The sequence below is a fragment of the Megalobrama amblycephala genome, linkage group LG14 (assembly GCF_018812025.1).
Source record: "Megalobrama amblycephala isolate DHTTF-2021 linkage group LG14, ASM1881202v1, whole genome shotgun sequence".
NCBI classification, from domain to species: Eukaryota; Metazoa; Chordata; class Actinopteri; order Cypriniformes; family Xenocyprididae; genus Megalobrama; species Megalobrama amblycephala.
In genome coordinates, this window is record NC_063057.1 from 45,317,140 (window position 1) to 45,337,882 (window position 20,743).

Here is a 20,743-nt window from a genome sequence, read left to right on the forward strand (position 1 = left end):
TGTGGTTCACAATACATTTTTTAGTGGTGTATTCACACCAGTCTTGTTTGGTTTGATTGAATCGAACTCGTTTGTTTCCCCGCTTGGGCAGGTGTGAATACAGCAACTGGGGTGCAGACCAAATCATAAAATACTCACAAAATATCCAAACCAAAATAATAGAAAATTCTGAAAAACAAAAACGGAATAATATTTCAGTCATTACTAGTGGGTTACCATGATCTTCACTTTGGAATTAATTATACATTATGCATTTTTCATATTAATTATGAACCTGTATATAGTAGTTATCTGGGAGGTATGAAAAAACTGATTAGCAAATAGTGAACTACCACCTTCACATGATAGATATAGAAAGAAAATACTGACATTATTCACCACATTATTTATCCTACTGATCTAAGCCTCTTTCTCTACAAATGTCTCCAATGCCAAAACCACATACAATACACAATAAAATTAACAATTCTACTGATTCCCACACACTTTTCAAAACCTTTTCTTCTCTTCTTTGCCCTCCTCCCCTCCCCTCCCTCCCACATCAGCTCTTACAGCTGATGACTTTGCCACATTCTTCACACATAAAATAACAACCATCAGCGGCCAATTCTCCACACCACATACTGATAACAACATCTTAATGGAAAACACACAAATTCTCTCCTCCTTCTCCATGCTCACTGAGGCAGATGTTTCCAAACTCCTCCTCTCCAATCACCCTACTACCTGTCCGCTAGACCCTATCCCCACTCCTCTTCTTCAGGCCATCTCCTCCTCAATTGTACCTGCACTCACTCATATTATCAATTCTTCCCTTCACACTGGAACATTTCCCACAGCTTTTAAGCAGGCTAGGATTACCCCACTGCTTAAAAAACCCACTCTGAATCCAGCACTTTCAGAAAACTACAGACCAGTATCCCTTCTTCCTTTAATTTGTGGTAGATTTTCCAAGATGCACCTGACTTAAGTTACCTTCCTGGGGCATCTCCTAATCGACACTCAATAAATTTTCTGATCTTTCGGAGCGTCTCCTAATCGAAACTCAATAATACCTGGGAACGTCTCCAAATTGACACTCAATAACATATATGATCTTTCGGAGCGTCTCCTAATCGACACTCAATAATATTTTGGGTCAACGTCTTGACCCCCTTCAACCTCGTTCCCTAACCTGACTTGCTGCGCAGCAATAACCAGAAACTCCAGTTGTTGCTCTACAAAGATTTAATCACGGCCGGGAGAATTCTCATCAATTCCAGAGAATCTCTCTCCGAACAAAGGAATACAACAGGTTTTATAGGATTTCAGGTACACTTCACAGTCAGTATGGCATGATCTATTACTCATTATCATCAGTCTCAATACGATTGGTTTAGATTTAAGAAAAACACCTCAGTTCCTCTGTCCCGCATAAATTTAGATTAGAACAACTGAATCACAAGATCATCAAAAAATGTCTCAGGGTTAATAGTTCAGATTACTCAATAGGTTAAAACAATTTCTCAAAGACTATTTTTTATCCTTAGAAGGATGCTGTCTAGCCAGCACAGCAGAATTTTTCCACTTACAACACTCAGTCCTAGTGACTATTTCAAAGTTAGATTATTATTAGGACTGTAGAAGAAAAGATATGTTTGTTCATTATTATTTAGTTCATAAATTCCATCACACATTGCAAAGACACTTGAGAGGGTTGTGTTTAACCAACTGTCTACTTATCTCACACAGAACAACCTCCTTGACAACCACCAGTCTGGCTTCAAGAGTGGCCACTCAACTGAGACTGCCCTGCTCTCAGTCACTGAAGCCCTGAGACTGGCACGAGCAACTTCAAAATCATCAGTACTCATCTTGCTGGATCTGTCTGCTGCTTTTGACAAATTTAACCACCAGATCCTCCTGTCAACCCTCATGCTGAAGGGCATCTCGGGAACCGCACTCCAGTGGTTCAAGTCTTACCTCTCAGGTAGGTCCTTCAGGGTATCTTGGAGAGGTGAGGTGTCCAAGTCACATCATCTTGCTACTGGGGTTCCTCAGGGCTCCGTGCTTGGACCACTTCTCTTCTCCATCTACATGTCATCACTAGGATCTGTCATTCAGGAACATGGTTTTTCCTATCACTGTTATGCTGATGACACAACTCTACCTCTCATTCCAACCAGATGATCCCACGGTTGCTGGTCGCATCGCAGCCTGCCTGACGGACTACCACCTTCAACTCAACCTTCCAAAAATGGAACTGCTTCTGGTCGGTGCCAACCCAACACTTCATCACAACCTTTCAATTCAACTTGGGTCGTCAACCATTACTGCTTCCAGGACAGCCAGGAACCTTGGAGTGGTGATGGATGATTGTTTAATCATCCGGCCCGGTCCTGCAGATTTGCCTTGTACATTAGGAACATTAGACCCTTCCTATCGGAACATTCCACACAAATTCTTGTCCAAGCTCTTGTTCTATCCAGACTGGAATACTGTAATGCTCTCTTGGCTGGCCTTCCAGCATGCACTGTCAAGCCTCTGCTACTGATCCAGAATGCTGCAGCAAGACTGGTCTTTAACGAACCGAAGAAAGGGCAAGTCACACCTCTCTTCATCAGTCTGCATTGGCTGCCAATAGCTGCTCGCATCCAATTCAAGGCTCTAATGTTTGCCTACAGAATAACCACTGGCTCTGCACCACTATACCTGAACTCACTACTTCAGACTTATGCGCCTTCCAGAAGCTTGCGTTCTGCAAGTGAACGGCGCCTTGTGGTGCCATCCCAAAGGGTCACAAAATCACTCTCACCGACCTTTTCTGGGTCTGTTCCTGGCTGGTGGAATGACCTGCCACACTCTATCTGAGCAGCTGAGTCCTTAGCCATTTTCAGAAAACTGCGACATATCTTTTTTGTCAACACTTGACCCAGTAATAGTAGCACTTTTTATTTATATTAGTTACACGATTAATGTAATGAAGAGAAAATAAGAGACTCTATAACATCTCACTGTTACTGATTCATCATGAGCTCAAAGCATTATGTGTAGAATCTATTCTGATTCATCAACACAGTTTCACTGATCCATAATCAACATAAAACCCAGGATAGAGCGGTTGAGTGAATGTGGTCTGGACTGTGTGGATGAGGCTCATTGTGTCTCCAGAGACGCTGTAGAAGGACAGAGTTTCTGCACTGTGATCCACATACACTCCTATTCTACTGCTGATGGACTTTACTGGGAGTTTAGTCTGTATGTAATTGTGCCAGAATGAGTAACTGAAGGAAGAGCAGATCAAACTCCAGGACTGATGATTACACCCAAACAAACACTCTTTACGCTCACCCTTCCTGCTGATGCTCTTATATGACACTGATATACACACACATCCACTCCTCTCAATCTCCCAGTAACAGCGTCCACACACACTCTCTCTACACAACACCTGAGGCCACTGATCAAATCTGTCTGGATGATCAGGATATGACTGTGCTGCTTCAGTGTAAGTAATCACTCTGTTCTTCTCTGACAGACGGAGGTGTTTATTCACTGTGTTCAGATCCAGGTTGAGCTGATGGGAATCTGATGAAGATAAAACACATCACAATCAGGAATTATGAATCTGGGGCCATATTCACAAAACATTTTATCTTACCACTAAGAGTTCTCCTAAATAGCAGTAAAAGTTCTTAGCTAAGAGTTTTCTCTTAAAACCTATTCACAAAACTGCTGAGACCAACTTTTACTAAGGAATAGACTAAAGTCTTAAGCTAAGAGTAAGGGCGGGGTTGACCTCGTTGCTATGGAGTAAATACACAGTGATTGGCTGATGGGGAGGAGTCAGCGATTTAATCATAGAAATATTGTAGAATGTGGTGTCATGTTTCCATATTAAAATAAAGGTTTTAAAATACAAATGCCCTATTCAAATAAATATTTTTTAATAAAAATGTTGCCATATTGTTGCCATAAAGGTTTTAAAATGTAGGCTAAGTGTCACTAATTAAACTAGTATATACAGTTAATTGTCCGCCTCTTGGATGTGTTCATCTCAAGAGAATGCAGAATTCAAGCGACAAATTATGTTTTATAACCAAAGTTTGGGAGGAACACATTCAAACGGTCTTTCTAATCAGCTCGAGAAAAGGAATATATACACAGACGAGAGCCGGCTCACCTATAGTTTCTTTTTACGGTTTTCTGCATCCCTCCGCCAACCCGCTCCTCACTCGGCTGGGGATACGGAGATAACTTTGGGTTTGGGCTAAATTTCAAGCTCAGGGCCCTTGATCCCCTTGGAGAGCACACCAAATACGCTTATTATATATATTTATATATAAGTGTGAACTCATGAAAACCACTAGCACAAGTAATCAAACAATATTTATTTATTTGTTTGTTAAAGATTTATTTTTGGTGTCTCATTGTAGATTCAAATCTATAAATCAAATTGTATTGCATTTATGAAGAAAAGATTCAGCACCCAAGGCTCTATGACTATTCTCTCAATGGTATACATTGTCTTTGGGTGGATTAGGACTGTTTGTGATTTGGTCTTAGTGACTTAGGAGTCCTCTTGACTACTCCTAATGTTTCACAGACTTAGGAGCTAGTTTTAGCACTAAAATGCGTTGTGAAATACTCTTAGAGCAAAAATTTAGGACTCCTAAAATTAGGACTGACACGCCCATTATTTTTAAGAGTTTCTCCTAAATCGGCAAGTTAGGAGCTACTTTTAGCCTTAAGATGTTTGGTGAATACGGCCCCTGATCTTTTAATGTTTCTGAACTCTTCATGTTCAATAGATCATCAGTGTCTCAGTACAGTTTACCAGATATCCTGTGAAAATCATCATTTACATCAGTGTTTTTTGGGCCGGTCTAATCAGTGTTCCCTGAATATTAATGTTGGTTAATATTCTGTGTTTATTATAATTTAAAGGCCTATTATTATATTTAGAGACTTGTTACAAAATCCTGTTTAGGATAAATCCATAGTGGAAGTATTCAGTTTCTTACTTTTCCTGAAACTCTTCAAGAGCTTTTTTTCACCTTTGATTTTACTTCTAATATTGTCTGTTTAATATCTAATATTGAATGTTTTTAATTGGCTTTCAGTGAAAAATAATCATATTTATTCATTAGTTTTAGAAGATTTCCTGTTTTTGAAAGAATATATTGAATGCCCAGTTTAGTGCTGTCCTGATTTACATCTTTGTTAAAGTCACAAGTTCATTCAATTTCAAATCTTTTTATTTCATACTTCCAGTGCCAGCATACACTTCTCTATTTATACCTTTAGTGTTCCTTGTGTACCAGCACTTCCAACATGTGTTATATTGTGTCTGAATGCTAAACGCAGAAGTTGTTTTCACTGGAAGTTCAGCAGCTGCGCTACAGAAAGCTGACAGAAACACTGAAGTAAATAGTTGTTGCTATGGAAATGATACACTGTCTATTCTGGTCACATTGGTGTAAACTGGCAGGTCAAGCTCTGATGTGAACGGCACTACATGTCACGAAAAAAGCACATACAACCCATTATAATCAGTGAATCTGTCTACACTGGACACTTTTGGACACAATTGATCCGGGCACTTAGAACATTGTTATAATGTTGCAGACTATTTTCTTTTGCAAGTAATTACAAGTTTCATCTTGTAAATCTTTGGCATATTATGCGCCTTAAAAAATGCCTCCCAAGAACACCGCAATACTCCTCCGATGTTCTCTGAACGCCCCTTTGAGGAACATTAATTTACATGATCAACTATAAAACTCTTCTGTCATGTTTTCTTTCTCCTTCTACAGGAAGAACATGAACACACTCAGTGAGTTTCTTCTGCTTGTTTTCTTAGTGACTTACATTGTAGGAAGTCGTTCCTGGTTCTGGGAACAATGTTGGTGAAAGTGACTGTGGAAATCAACAGACATGAAGAGTGTGATTATCATGTCAAGAGAAAATGATCCCTGCATCCGTTCCTAAGACATTTCTAATATGATCTTCTACATGATATGAGATGATGGTGGATCATTTCTGAGAGCAGATGAATCTCCAGGACTTTACCTCTGTCAGAGATCATTCATTCAGCTCCTCTTTGCAGAAATCCTCCAGTTTTCTCTCAGCTGACGGACAGATTCTCTCACAACATCAAAAGAGGAGAGAGAACTGAAGGGATCGTCATTTACATTTGTAGATTCAAGGAGGAGCTGAGAGAGACTGGAAACTCTACAGAAAACAGAAATCCAAATCCAAGAAGTCCACCATATTAACAGCACTTAACAAGAGACACTGCCTGTAAGTAAAATTAATTACTGATTATTATTATTATTATTGATTTATGCTATTATGTATGTTTATGAAGGATTTCAGGTAGAAATAATTGTTATCATAATACATTATTGTGAAATTCATAGTTCTGTTCATATTATAAAATATTTGTTATGCTTAAGGTCTCATTAAGCATTTATCTCTCAGTATGTAGTTTGTATATTGTGTAAACATTTTTCATGTTTATTTAATCTTTTTATTTTATAGTTTTACACATTTGACTCAGTAAATCATCTGCAACAACGCCTTCCTTGTGTCAAGACTTGTTATTGAGTAATGTTTAGCTTGCTGGGTACGAAGCCAGTACAAAGTTCATACCTGTTTCTCTGTCCTCTGTGCTGCAGCTGATACAGTGTCGTGGTTTTTATGTTCATCCATACACAGCACACATATACACTTCTGATCAGTGCGGCAGAAAACCTCAAGGATCTTGTCGTGTTTCGGGCAGATCATCTCCTGCAGTCGTCCAGTGGCTTCAGTCAGATTGTGTCTCTTTCCTTTAAACCAAACTCTCATGTTGTTCAAGGTGATTCTGACAGTAATAGTTTAGAATCCTGAATTCCTGTTTCCTGGTTCTGTGTTTGAGTTACGTGTGCAAAACAGGTGTGTCTGTAAAGCAGCTTTCTAATTCCTGGTCCTGAAGAGCCTCATTGAAAAAAACCCTCACATTTGAGTGGCATTACAGTGCATGTCATTTAATAGAAAATTACCATGAATTTGAAAAAAAGAAAATAAAAAGTAAAGCAAATACAAGAACACTACGTTGTACTAGATAATCATTTTTCTAATAGGTTTACTGCACTCTTAGTATTTGAAAGTACAGAGTTTTTTAGGTGATGGAATGGTAATTTTTGCTTGACTCATTAGAAGGTCTATTTACTGGATATTGAGGTGCAGGATGTCTACTGTCCTGTGTGTCTTTGACTCAGAGGATGGGGTCCATTTCATAAAGACTAATTTCAAATAAATCATCTTCACTGGGATGAGCTGAAGAATTTTTTCCCCAAACTGGTTATTTCCAAACCATTATTGTAAGTGAATCTTAGTGCATCTGAGCTTTCAAAATATCTCTTCAATGTCTTGTGCATCAGAGGTGGATAGGTTCAGTTCTTGTGTAATGAATCTTGATAGGTTGGAATTTGAGACTAAATGTACTGCATGACAAAAGACAGTGGTACAAATATGGTGAAGGCTTTGCAACTCAACAACTTCACTCGCCTGTCATGATTTGGCCACAGACTGCATCTAGCTATAGGTGAGTAACATAAAATAGCATTGGCTAAATGTAAAAATATTACTTAAAACATAAATATATGATCGAGATAAGATCATGTTTTCTCTTTGCCATTTAAAAGCTCAAGTGGTCTAACAAAATATTTCCTAAATTGTTCAAAAGAGACAACAGTTCAGTGGAAGAACTCAAGATGGTTGAAAGAGTCCTTGAACAGAAAGCAAGACATCTTGCACTACCATGGCAGGATATTGATGTTTTGGAGTTGGTGAAGAAGGCTCTCAGCCCATTCAAATATTTCACAGATGCACTGTCAGGTAAGCCTGTGTTGCATCTAATGAAAATGAATATCTTGAGTTGTGGATGCTGAGGACACTAACTTAACAAAGACGATAAAGGAAACCATCAATACCCAGTACCTCAGTGAAAATTACAATGACCAGGCAACAGATGACCTCATGGACATGGGGTCTCTTCTTTACCCAAGATTTAAGCTGCACTGTGTGAATGAAGAAAAACAAAAAGCGCACATAAAATCTGGAGCTATTACTGAGCTGCAAGTCCTTCTGTCAGCATCATCTAAACCAGTAGTGTCTGTTGCATCACAAAGCACAGAATCTGAGGGGCAAGTCAATGAATAAGGGCCAAAACTCAAGGTAACCTACTCAAAGTATCAAGTACCTCAGCAGCCACAGTCCCAACCTTGGCACCTGCTTTTCAAAGAGTTAATTGAGGCAGAACTGGCATCATACCTCTCAGTATCTAAAGCTGACAGCGAGTTGGATCCTTTGAAATGGTGGAAAACTCACCAGGCAAACTTTCCACGGGTTTGTGCATCTGGCAAAAAAAAAAAAAAAAAAAAATTACCTTTGTATCCCCGCAACCAGTGCACCATCAGAAAAACTATTAAGCACAGGTGGCAACATTGGCACATGCCAAAAGGCTTGATCAGTTGATTTTCCTTGCAAAAAATCTGTAATTCTACCTCATCATTCCTGGTAAATCTTTGTTAAACTCTTCCAGTTTTATTATATTTCTGTTCATTTCAGTAGCAGTGCAGTGCTGTTAAAATGTAACCACGTACAGTTTGATTTTTTTTTTATGAACATTTAACTATTTTTCAAAAATTAGATTTCTGAGTACTTAAGAAAGTCTTATTTTATATAACATTATCTATTGGCTGCTGATTGCCAAGTTGAAAGGTTTACTTTTTGGGGATTATATTTCACTCATCTATATCTACATGCCCCCGAACCATCCTTCTGACTTTATGTATAAAGCATTTGTTCGACTGGCTGAGCTCGCTTGTGCACAATTGGTAAAATAACGAACTTCCGGCAAGACAGCCATACGCATTCGATGTACGTCCAAAAAGTAGTGATGTTACGGTCTGTGCCGAGGCTTCGGAGCGTGTATCGAGAAATCCCGGAAGCTTTCAGTGAAGCGTGTATCGAGGCTTGTATCGCTTTAGATCAATAACGTCATTGATGACGTTCGAAGCCTCGCTTCTGCCTGACTGGTTCGAATGGTTCGACTGGATGCGTTTCAAATCTTGACGCGACATTTTGACAGATATATAAATCCATGGGATCCCCTCAGAATGTGTGGTTTTAGAATAATAATATCGCCCCTCCTGCCTGTTATGACCAAAGAATTTGTTTACACACATTTGATAGCCCCATTCATTTGAAGCCAATAAGTTTATTACACAGTTATGTTATACAATCATTATATACAACCAGAAAATACACATTACATTTAAATAAATATATAAGTCTTTTTGGAAATTTATTTTTTCTTCACCGTTATTCTAGGCCATATCTGCTGCAAAATACAGTGTATCACAAATCACATCAGGTCATCTGTAATGTATCTGCTTGTTTTACACTCTTTGACCACCAGGTGGTATTGTGAGCAAATGAAGCCTCGAGAAATTAACCTTTTTGTGAACCACTTGGCTGAAAAGCTTCAATGCTTCATGAGGCTTCATCTCGCCATCACTACCAAAAAGCGTTAACGTTAACGTCCATGACGTAGTACACAATGACATGTATGATTACAAATGGTAGACATTCTGAGAGTTTTAATTTAAGAAGGGGCACCAGGCAGGGTTGCCCGTTGTCACCCTGTCACAGTGTGTTGCAGAAGAAGGCACGAAGATGATGAATAAGTTCAAACACTAAGGTTAATAACAATAATCCACATAAGCAGCATCCAAACAGGTAGAGAAACACACATTAACATAAACCAGATACTGACTCACTGTGAAGGAGGAACTTGAATAGTAGACAGAACAAGGCTAAACAAGGTAATTAATCAAACACAGCTGAAACACAGATCTCATAATTATGGTGACCATAGTAACTAACGAGTGACGGGAAATCAAACAAAGGAAAACAGAAACTGAAGAAATACAAACTTAAAGTCCTTAAAGGTGCCCTAGAATCAGAATTTGAATTTTCCTCGGCATAGTTGAATAACAAGAGTTCAGTACATGGAAAAGACATACATTGAGTTTCAAACCCCATTGTTTCCTCCTCCTTATGTAAATCTCATTTGTTTGAAAGACTTCCGGAAAACACTCGGATCTCAACATAACACCGACTGTTACGTAACAGTCGGGATCATTAATATGTATGACCCCAATATTTGCATAATGCCAGCCCATTCGACGCATTAGACAAGGAAAGGCAGTATTAACGGCTGGATCTGTGCACAGACAAGGTAAGCAAGCAAGAACAACAGCAAAAAATGGCAGATGGAGCAATAATAACTGACATGATCCATGATATCATGATATTTTTAGTGATATTTGTAAATTGTCTTTCTAAATGTTTCATTAGCATGTTGCTAATATACTGTTAAATGAGGTTAAAGTTACCATAATTTCTTACTGTATTCACGGAGACAAGAGTCGTTGCTATTTTCATTTTTAAACACGTGCAGTCTGTATAATGCATTAAACACAACTTCATTCTTTATAAATCTCTCCAACAGTGTGTAATGTTAGCTTTAGCCACAGAGCATAGCCTCAAACTCACACAGAATCAAACGTAACCATCTAAATAAATACTTTACTCACATAATTCGAAGCATGCATACAGCATGCATGACGAACATCTTGTAAAGATCCATTTGAGGGTTATATTAGCTGTGTGAACTTTGTTTATGCGATGTATATATAGTCGAGAGCTCGTGGGGCAGAGAGAGCGCATCTCTTAAAGGGGCGGCGCGCTGAAAAAATCAGTGCATAGTTAATGATGCCCCAAAATAGGCAGCTAAAAAAATTAATTAAAAAAAATCTATGGGGTATTTTGAGCTGAAACTTCACAGACACATTCAGGGGACACCTAGGACTTATATTACATCTTGTAAAAAAACAATCTAGGGGACCTTTAACTAAACAGAACGCAACTGTGACACACCCCTGCTTTTTGCTATAGTTATGGTTGGAATCTCTAGAGGAGGGCAGTCTTACTACTCTCATCTCACTTACTTTTCTTTATTTTCTGTGAGAGTCTCGTGTTTTAAGTTAAGTTTTGCCACAAACTCTTTGCTCGCCTCAAAATTCAGCCAGGAGGGAGACTATTAATCCGCCAACACCCCGCCGTAAATGGATTCCCAAGAAAACGTTGATCCAGACACGAAAAGACCTTTAACAAATCTGGTAAAAACCCCCTTCTCCAAGCCAAAGACACCAACAAAAGGAATCCCCATTTACAGACAAACGCCAAACGCCAGTATACCTCCAGATTTTAGCTGAACTGGTACATTGATATGGAGTTTAATAACCCTGCATAAGAAAAGAAAGGGTTAAAATAAATGATTGATGGTTCATTCAGATCAGGTCTTTAAATTGCATACATTGCTGGAAACTTGGGATTTCACTATTCTATTCTTTTAAAACTCATTCTTTCCTCGCAACTTTCTTTCTGTGTATCGTGTGTGTTTTGTTATATCTTAGTTTTATGTGTTAGAATAATCAATAAAGTCTCCTTTATATTATTAAAGAGAAGTGTCTTGTATTATGTTATGTGCTAACGAATGTAATGAAATATGATAGTTACTTAAATATCTGCACGATCCCCTTTTAACATTTCCTATATAAATTAATTGTTTTAGATGTTAAAAAAAAAAGGATCTGGTCTTGCCTCAGGGCAGTATTAATGGCTGGTTCAGCACTTTTATTTGGAACTGGAAGAAAGTAACACTGAAATTAACTTCCATTCAACTTCGCAGACATAAAGGAGATCTGGCATTTCCAGATATTAGATTCAGTTTGCTTAGATACTGAATCACTCAATTAGGCAATGGTTTACCTATCATTGGCCTATCTTCCCCTTGTTTTAGATGTTAAAAAATCTGGTCTAGGGCAGCACAGGATTGTTAAGACTTGGCTAAACAGGATTGTTAACAGGATAACACATTATGAGTGTGAATTATAATCAAGAGTTGTGAAGGAAAAGCCAAAACTCTGTCACCTTTTGCTCCAATACAAGACAATTTTGATTTTAGGCCTGGAATAATGGTGGCAAGCAGGATGAGGCTGAGGGCCATAAGAACGGAGTGAAGTGGTGGCGTGGATATCATAAAATGGATTTATACATTCAATATTGAAGCACGTTAAGTACAAATACAATGAATATGCAATAGCCTATAGTGCCTTTATTTAACAAAATGCTCCTCTTTAAGTTAATTTTTGTAGCTAACTAATGAGTTTTTGGACATTGAATGTTTTGGTTTTGGTCATATCTGAGGTCAATGTGATGGTAAATATGCCATTTTTACAAGCTGTTTTGTTGATGCCTTTCCATGGTTGAAAAAATGATTGCATGTGACATGACACTGATTTTGTTAAGTTGTACTGTATCTTTCAATTTACCTTCAGATGTTCATTCACGTTTATTTCATGTTGTAACTAGTAAATCAGAAGCGTTGGTTGGTTCATGTGCCCTGCGTGAACTGAAGCGCTACTGTCACGCCACAGAGCAGCAAGAAAGACTGTCTATGGTCTATGGTCTCACCCCAGTCTATGGGAAAGTAGCCATAGAGGTTTATTGTGGTTGCAATTTCAACCTGGCCACCCACCAATTCACATAAATAACATATTTTGATTCTCAATGGTGAATTTTTCTGAAAAATTAATAGGTTTTTGTTTTCTTGGGTTCCAGAATCTTATGAAACAGACACCTTTTTTCATGTTTAATCCTGTAAAGCTACTTGCTTTAAAGAAATAAGTTGAATAAATTATTCTATAAATAAACAGAACGACTTGACTGCTGAGCTGAATTGCAGAGCAATTCCACATCGCTATGATCAGATGCTTCCACAAATGCTGTTTTCTCATCGAGATTATTTTATTATTGAAATTGTGCAGAATATTTACATATTCATCTAAATGCCACTTGGGATGTTCGCTAAGTCTGCTGTTCAGGTTTTTTCAAAAAAACGTTTAACCCCTAAACAAAAAAACAAAGACAGCTCTGCCAGAGTTTATCGGGGATATTTAACCTCAAGGTTTGCTTTATTTATGGGAGTCGTTCGACAGTGTTGGTACATGAAAAGCTCTCTTGTGTGCATTATTACATGATTCCTAAGGTGATTCATGTCTGTTAAACTCATCCAAAGGTCCAAAGTTGCCTTGACACACCAAACCAACGCTAAACAGCCGATGGCTAAGTAGCACATCCATTCTGCGCCTGCGCAAGATGAAATGCCTTTCCGTACCAGCAGGTGGCAGTAGCTGAACAGCCAATCAGAATGATCAGATGGCCCGACAAGCTCAAACGCCAATTCAGCATGTCGAATCGGCCGGAAAAAAAAACCCCGACAAGGACCAACTTCAGCCAACGGTGTGGAACACACTGAGAAAACTTAGTCGGCCGATCGTCGGCTTGGTGTGTTCCTGCCTTAACCATATGGTATAACCATACTTATTAGCGAACAATCAGTATAATAAAAATTGCATGTAAACTGGAGCGAAGATTTCTGCTCATGTCATGTACACATCTTACTGAGATTAAGACCTTACTCTGATTATGAGAAATAACCGCTTTATTGGTGCACATGTAAACATAGTCACTAAAGACATATAAAACAGTTCTCTCCTACATGAATACTCATGTGGTACTTTAAGGTTTTTTTTTATATATATCTGATAGTCTTTCCACAGTGACCATATATAAATGGCTTCTCTCCAGAGTGAATTCTCAAGTGTTCTTTAAAGTGTCCTTTCTGATTGAAACTTCTTCCACACGCAGGTGAAAAGGCTTCTCTCTATTGTGAAATCTTATGTGCCTTTTAAGGCTTCCTTTAGGAGTGAAACTTACTCCACACTGTTGGCAAGTGAAAAGGCTCTATCCAGTGTGAATTCTCATGTGGGCATTAAGGTTTCTTGTTTCGGTTGAATCTTTTTACACACTTTTGGCAGGTGAAAAGGCTTCTGTCTATTGTGAATTTTCATGTGCCTGTTAAGGATTCCTTTAAGAATGAAACCCTTTCCACACTGTTGGCAGGTGTAGGGCTTCTCTCCAGTGTGAATTCTCATGTGGACTTACAAGGTTTCTATATTCAATGAAACTTCTTCCACACTGAAGGCATGTGTAAGGCTTCTCTCTAGTGTGAATTCTCCTGTGCCTGTTAAGGATTCCTATTTGGTTGAAACTTTTCCCACACTGTTGGCAGGTGTAAGGCTTCTCTCCAGTGTGAATTCTCATGTGGTTTTCAAAGTGTCCTTTCTGTTTGAAACTCTTTCCACACTGAGGGCATGGTGTAAGGCTTCTCAGTGTGAATTCTCATTGTGGACATTTAAAGTTTCCTTCTCTATTGAAACTCTTTCCATATTGTTGGAAGATGAAATTACTTCTAGTCTCTGTCTCTTGAGCCATTTTTCGTGAAGACGTTTCTCCAGTCTGTGAGCAACTAAAAGATTTTTCTCTAGTAATGAAATCATGATGATTGTTATGTTGATCTTTCTCTTCCACTTTCATTTAGTACTTCAGTCTCCTCTTTCAGTGCCATCAGGTCTAAGGTGAAAAAAGACAAAAATAGTAAACCCCCGTTTATTGACATCAAAACATTTGACATGTAAAGCATCAAAACCAACTGCAAGAGAGCATAACAGAACAAAACAAGAGAAAATCTAATTTAATTTAAAGGTCCCGTTTTTCGTGGTTTTTTGAAGCTTTGATTGTGTTTATAGTGTGCAATATAACATGTGTTCATGTTTCGCGTGTAAAAAAACACAGTATTTTTCACATAATTTACTTATCTGTATACCGCTGTTTCCACTGTCATAAAAACGGGCTGATGACTTCCTTGTTCTATGAAGTCCTCCTTCAGAAATACGTAACGAGTTCTGATTGTGCCAGCGGTTCCTGTGTTGTGATTCGACAGCAGTTTAGCGCATCTTGCCCGGAAAGGTCACGCCTCTTACCATAACGTGGAGATGCACGCGCTCAGTGTTATTGTAAACATGTCTTTAATTTTACCCTATAAATTTGAGCCGGAATCAGACCCGGTGATTGGACTGCGGGATGAAAATAACAGCGTTTCGACGACATGGCGACAAACACACTCTACAAACGCAACTCTTGCGTATTCCTGTGGGAGGAGGTTAGTCAAAAAACTGTTTTAGTGACGTCATTAAAGAAGAAAGTAGAGGGATGTAGTCCAAACTGGCCGTTCGATGTAGGCGACTTCTGTTAAATAAAATATCTTGCTTGGCATTGAACTTTGAGCTTTAACATTTTACAGATTTTATTTATACTCTAACAACAACATTACACACTAACTAAAGTTTGAAACATGGGATCACGAAGAACAGGACCTTTAATATTTAAACACCAGGAGAAAATGTTTCATGTTTAAAAATGTTCAATTTTAGCAGAAAACACTTATTTGTGCAGAATTTCAATCAGGAATTAAGCCCCATCATTGCATAGAAACTGCTTGTTGACCTGCTTTTACCATCAGATTGTGTATCAACTAGGCTTTAATTCAATATCAATATATACAGTTATTGGTTATATAATTTAAGTGCAATTCTGATATTCAAAGCAGTTCCACCTGAGAGTCAGAAGATGAGGCACCATAAAAGTTTAAGCAAACCTGTCCCTGAAACATCACCACCACCAGCTGTGTCAAAAGAGAAACCCATTCAGCAAACACAGACGGCTGCATTCATTTCCTATGACAAGCAGTCTAAACGTCGTAAAGACATTACTAAAGCTGTTACAATCTTCTTGGTTAAGTACATGATGCCGTTTAGTATGGTGGGAAACGTGGGCTTCAGGAAAATTATGTCAGTCATCGACCCCAGATATGAGCTCCCTGGTCGAAAATATTTTTTCAAGCACATCTATACCTACGCTTTATGTTGACTATTATCAGACATTGTATGCCAGAGTTACAACAAATGCGAAAACCCTTAAGCGAAAACTTCATCCATCATAAACATACTCCACACGGCTCCGGAGGGTTAATAAAGGCCTTCTGAAGTGAAGCAATGTGTTTGCATAAAAGAATAAAAAATATCCAATATTTAACAAGTTATGAAGTAAAATATCTAGCTTCCACCAGACCGCCTTCCGTATTCAAGTTACGAAGAAAGTGTAAACTGGAGTCGCGTCAGTTAAGCTTTTTCTGTAAGTTGAATAGGGAAGATTATCTGGCGGAAGCTAGAATATTTTACTTCATAACTTGTTAAATATGGATATTTTTCTTGCGGAAGCTAGACATTTAACGAGGATCAGTTCAGCTTTGAAAATTAAACCAACCTGTTTGTTCCTCAGTTTCTTCTTGTTTCACTCTGAATGTTTCATCAATCTTCATGTCGTCACTCTCCTCTTTAATAAACGCCATCTTTATAGTAGTGTCACATGGATCTCAGTCGCTTCACCAGAAGTTTTTGTGTTTGTCCTGTTTAAGGTGAGAATAATTAACAAAGAAAAATAAATCCAAATATCTGTTTCTCAATCAGCTCTAGTTCAGTACTGATAAGAGAGTCAGAGTGACAGTTGATTAAATGATTAAAGAAAATGAAATGATTAAAAAAATTATTTACAAATAATACAAAAAGTTCATATTTATTTGATTATATTATTACATTTTTTTGTACATCACATTTAATAGATTACACTTGCATGAAAACAATAGCAGTTGATTTGTAAAAGTTGTCATTACCAGTGTTGGGGGTAACGCATTACAAGTAACTTAAGTTACGTAATCAGATTACTTTTTCAAGTAACTAGTAAAGTAACGCATTACTTTTCAATTTACAACAAAATATCTAAGTTACTTTTTCAAATAAGTAACGCAAGTTACTTTTTCACATTTATTGACTGACATGTTGTCCCCATGTTGAGAGAGTTCTATGTGAATGTGAACATGCATTTACTCAAATCACTTGCACGAAATTATTCAGTATTCCTCAAAATGAATAAAAACAGTGAAATGCAATCTCAGAATTTTTGCAAACCTGTAATAATTCACTATATTAAATTACACAAATATACTTTATGTATTTAATCTCAATTATTAACCAATGTCTTTGCTGCTGACCTTCAATATATCTAATTCAACCATACTAATAAAGAACTTCCTAGAACTTCCTTCTCCTGTATCCTATTCTTCTTAAATCCAGAACGGCAGCACATCTGAAAGGTTTGTTTGAGCTGCGCCCTCTACTGTACAGGTGTAAATATGCTTTTCCTTCAGCCTGAGGCTTATTGATTTCACTTTTGGTGTGAAAGGGCCTTTTTTGCCAAAAATAGAACTTTTTTGTTGTTATTAAAAAAACAAACAAACAAGCAAGCCCAGCCCCGGTGAGAAAAAGTAACGCAAAAGTAAAGTAACGCATTACTTTTCATAAAAAGTAACGAAGTAACGCAATTAGTTACTTTTTTAGGGAGTAACGCAATATTGTAATGCTTTACTTTTAAAAGTAACTTTCCCCAACACTGGTCATTACACATTAGTGTTTGTTCTCGTTCATTTACAGTGTTTGATCAGCGGTGATTCGAATCACTGAATCATTTTACGAAGCAATTGATTCAATTGACTCGAAGTTGTTTTTTTAAACGCTGTTTCTCTCATCACTTTTTTTTCAGTACCTGAATTCATGTTTATGATAAACTGATTCACGTTATATAGAGCGAAATGAGACGCCCCTTTTCTGTTACTCATGAGTGGATGGGATTTACTGCCAAAATATCGTTCATTAATGTTAAATAAAGCATTGCAACTTTACTTTCAATAATGGTTAATTTATTGTACACAGATTGTAAAATCGATTAAATGGACTGAACGGTTTGAATTGATTTAAACACTTTAAATGCGTAAAAACACAAACCTTTCTTGAGCCGAATCACAAGAGATGCAGCAGCGCGGCGCAGCTTTATGACATCACACCGTCAGACTAAAATAAAAGTCCCGTTCACATGCTGCTTGTCATATATACCAGGGGTGTTCAAACCTGGTCCTGGAGGGCAGCTGTCCTGCAGAGTTTAGCTCCAAAATACCTGCAGAAAGTTTCTAGTATGCCTAGTTAGACCTTTGATTAACTGGTTCATCAGTGGACCTCCAGGACTAAGCTTTGTACACACCTGATATATTCTATATATATATATATATATATATATATATATATTTATACAACAGTTCTGTCTGGTTCTCGAATCTGATTGGCTGATAGCCATGCGATATTTCAGTGATAACAGCACTCCTACTGCCTTTTCACCGTTTGTATCACTCCGCTTGAAGTGACCGTCATGGCGGCCGATCAAATCAACCATAATTTTTACAAATACTACTTCTTGTACCACGAACTGTAGTTTTAATAGTTTTTAGGCGAGAATGTTGTTGTTTAGACCTGAATATGTGACTCATATTTAATAACAGCGCCTATTTTACAATTTGCTTTGACGTTTTCGGAGATGCGAGCTCGAGTGGGTCAGCGGCCGTTCAGTGCTTCTGTAACCGCCGACAACAGCTTAATCTCGGCCAGTGCCTCAGGGATTTGCCGCTGGCTCTTATAGTGGTTAAACACGAGACATAATTCAATTTGAGTACATAGAACGGGCAATCTTTGGTCTTATTAATCTATTATTTGTTCCAGAGCAAGTCGAATTGTGCTATATTAAATTTGATAATAATAAACGTTACATTATCCTTATATAGCATATTGGCTACAACTAGACGGGACATATCAGACTCTTCTCCGCTCTTCAAATACGTAAAACATTAAACTTTATAAACATATGGTTTTTTGAGTAAAGAAAACGCTTTACAATTTTTTTTTCCAAACATCAGATCTTTATTTACCTTTGCATTGCACAGAGGAGATGTCCAAACTGCGTGCGCACTTTATTCAGGATGTGAGGCAGATTAATGAGGCTTGATTGACAGTTTGAGGATCCAATGGAGTTAGGAGGTTTTGTCACACGCTCTTTAAAATCCTTTTCATTCGTTAAATATTTGTAAAAACCCGCATACAAGCGTAAATGGTGACCTAATTTTTTTTTAATAACTAGTGCTTTATGTTTGACTGAACTGTACAATTGTGCTTATTTGTTGTTCTAAATATTATTGTTAATAAATATGATTTTATATAAATATGTCCATTAAGTAATATGGATTGAGTGAACATTACATTAATACGCCTTTAGATGGCGGCAACACTTTACAGGAGAATGAGTCAGTGAAGCACAAGAAACTTTTAAATTGAAAGGAACTTTTGCAAAAGGAAGTTGTTTTAGCGCTGTGGTGTAATGGATGTAAAAAGGACAAATACAAAGATGGCTTTCCTCAGCTGACATTCAAACGGACTTGTATAAAGGATATAATATTATGGACATCGACTTGAAGAATGAATGTAATGCAATATACCAGACACAGGTAATAGCCTACTCTCTCTCTCTCTCTCTCTCTCTCTCTCTATACTTACAAAATTCAATGTGTTTCAATGAAGCGACTCAACGTTCCTTCGTTACTAGTTCTAAAGTGACGTTTTAGAGTTAGTAACGGAGGCTTGGTCCAACTTCAAATTGAGATTTGAATCCGTGGCGGAAGGAAGTAGTGCCGCACAAAAGACGGTTTTAAAGACACTCCGTTGTTGTTCTTATTTATTTACACACTCGTGCCGTCGAACTGTTGTATAAACGCAATATCACACGAGTAGCCGTGCGATATGGCTGTATATCAGCACGCTGTGATTACCTACAGCACTTCGCCTGCGGCCTCGTGCGTACGGACGAATCACAGCGTGCTGATATACAGCCATATCGCACGGCTACTCGTGTGATATTGCTCATATATATGTATATATATATATATATATATATATATATATATATATATATATATTAGTGTCAGTCACTAGCACCTCATTGATTTTTGTAAATTTTGAACACACAAAAAAAGTTACGGACAGCAGCTTTAAGTAAAAAGGGAAAAACACTTGAAAGACATTAATATATTGATTTTGATGCATGAGTTGTATCATGTAGTGTGTCATGTCAAATAATGTACTTCATGAAATATGATTTCACTCCATACGAAACTTCAAAAAGCAATTGTTCTCTGCTGTGAAATAGTGGTGTATGTTACACTTTTTGCACATCACTTTGGGTGTTCCTGCTAACCCAGGAACCCTGCATCTTCCCTTCTTATAACACATTATTGCCAATGTGAGGTATTGTCCAAAACCTCCTCAAAAAGTAGCCCTTATCGCACAACGTTGCCCTAAGGCAACGAAAAGAAAAACTGAGTTTCTGAACATGTAATATATATATATAAAAAAAACTTCATAAAACCTGACAAAAGACTTCTCTAAACCTTCTTACACATTTTTTATGTACACTTCACATTTTAAATAAGATTATTAAAGCAAATAATCTTGCCTTCTTCTCAAACCATGTGCTCCTGTGACCATGTGTCAGAACAGGACGTCCCACCTTTAAGGGATAGTTCACCCAAAAATGAAAATTTGATGTTTATCTGCTTACCCCCAGGGTATCTAAGATGTAGGTGACTTTGTTTCTTCAGTAGAACACAAACGATGCCGTCTGTCAGCCGTATAATGTGTGTCAATGGGAACTTCGTTTATAAGAGTAAAAAACAAAACATGCACAGACAAATCCAAATTAAACCCTGCGGCTCGTGACGACACATTGATGTCCCAAGACACAAAACGATCGG